Genomic DNA, 2,500 nt, shown 5'->3' on the forward strand with positions numbered 1-2,500 from the left:
GACCCTAAGAGACCTAACCCTAAACGGAACTCTAAACATCAGCTGTGCATGGCATGTACATAACCCTAACCCTAACCCTAACCCTAACCCTAACCCTAACCCTAAGAGACCTAACCCTAAACGGAACTGAAAACCTCAGCTGTGCAAGGCATGTACCTAAACCTAACCCTAAACCTAACCCTATCCCTAACCCTAACCCTAACACTAACCCTAACCCTAACCCTAACCCTAACCCTAAGAGACCTAACCCTAAACGGAACTCTAAACCTCAGCTGTGCATGGCATGTACCTAACCCTAACCCTAACCCTAACCCTAACCCTAACCCTAACCCTAACCCTTACCCTTACCCTTACCCTAACCCTAACCCTAACCCTAACCCTAACCCTAACCCTAACCCTAACCCTTACCCTAACCCTAACCCTAACCCTAACCCTAACCCTAACCCTAACCCTAGCCCTAAACCCTAACCATAACCCTAAAACTAACCCTAACCCAAACTCTAACCCTTACCCTAATCCTGACCCTAAGGGGCCTAACCCTTGACGGAACTCTAAACCTCAGCTGTGCATGGCATGTACATAACCCTAACCCTAACCCTAACCCTAACCCTAAGAGACCTAACCCTAAACGGAACTGAAAACCTCAGCTGTGCAAGGCATGTACCTAAACCTAACCCTAAACCTAACCCTATCTCTAACCCTAACCCTAACCCTAACCCTAACCCTAACCCTAACCCTAACCCTAACCCTAAGAGACCTAACCCTAAACGGAACTCAAAACCTCAGCTGTGCATGGCATGTACCTAACCCTAACCCTACCCTAACCCTAACCCTAACCCTAAGCTTAACCCTAACCCTAAGAGACGTAACCCTAAACGGAACTCTAAACCTCAGCTGTGCATGGCATGTACCTAACCCTAACCCTAACCCTAACCCTAACCCTAACCCTTACCCTAACCCTAACCCTAACCCTAACCCTTACCCTAACCCTAACCCTAACCCTAACCCTATCCCTAACCCTAACCCTAACCCTAAGAGGCCTAACACTAAACGCAACTCTAAACCTCAGCTGTGCATGGCATGTACATAACCCTAACCCTAACCCTAACCCTAACCCTAACCCTAAGAGACCTAACCCTAAACGGAACAGAAAACCTCAGCTGTGCAAGGCATGTACCTAAACCTAACCCTAAACCTAACCCTATCCCTAACCCTACCCCTAACACTAACCCTAACCCTAACCCTAACCCTAACCCTAAGAGACCTAACCCTAAACGGAACTCTAAACCTCAGCTGTGCATGGCATGTACCTAACCGTAACCCTAACCCTAACCCTAACCCTAACCCTAACCCTAACCCTAACCCTAACCCTAACCCTAACCCTAACCCTAACCCTAACCCTAACCCTAACCCTAAACGGAACTCTAAACCTCAGCTGTGCATGGCATGTACCTAACCCTAACCCTACCCTAACCCTAACCCTAACCCTAAGCTTAACCCTAACCCTAAGAGACGTAACCCTAAACGGAACTCTAAACCTCAGCTGTGCATGGCATGTACCTAACCCTAACCCTAACCCTAACCCTAACCCTAACCCTTACCCTAACCCTAACCCTAACCCTAACCCTAACCCTAACCCTAAGAGGCCTAACTCTAAACGCAACTCTAAACCTCAGCTGTGCATGGCATCTACCTAACCCTAACCCTAACCCTAACCCTAACCCTAACCCTAACCCTAACCCTAACCCTAACCCTATCCATAACCCTGACCCTATCCATAACCCTAAGGCTAAGCCTAAGCCTAAGCCTAAGCCTAACCCTAACCCTAACCCTGACCCTATCCATAACCCTAAGCCTAAGCGTAAGCCTAAGCCTAACCCTAACCCTAACCCTAACCCTAAAAGGCCTAACCCTAAACGGAACTCTAGACCTCAGCTGTGCATGTCATGTACATAAGCCTAACCCTAACCCTAACACAAACCCTGACCCTAAGAGACCTAACCCTAAACGGAACTCTAAACATCAGCTGTGCATGGCATGTACATAACCCTAACCCTAACCCTAACCCTAACCCTAACCCTAACCCTAAGAGACCTAACCCTAAACGGAACTGAAAACCTCAGCTGTGCAAGGCATGTACCTAAACCTAACCCTAAACCTAACCCTATCCCTAAACCTAACCCTAACACTAACCCTAACCCTAACCCTAACCCTAACCCTAAGAGACCTAACCCTAAACGGAACTCTAAACCTCAGCTGTGCATGGCATGTACATAACCCTAACCCTAACCCTAACCCTAACCCTAAGCTTAACCCTAACCCTAACCCTTACCCTTACCCTTACCCTAACCCTAACCCTAACCCTAACCCTAACCCTAACCCTAACCGTTACCCTAACACTAACCCTAACCCTAACCCTAACCCTAACCCTAACCCTAACCCTAAACCCTAACCCTAACCCTAAAACTAACCCTAACCCTAACCCTAACCCTAACCCTAA

The sequence above is a fragment of the Falco peregrinus genome, unplaced genomic scaffold (genome assembly GCF_023634155.1).
Source record: "Falco peregrinus isolate bFalPer1 unplaced genomic scaffold, bFalPer1.pri scaffold_89, whole genome shotgun sequence".
In the NCBI taxonomy this organism is placed as follows: domain Eukaryota; kingdom Metazoa; phylum Chordata; class Aves; order Falconiformes; family Falconidae; genus Falco; species Falco peregrinus.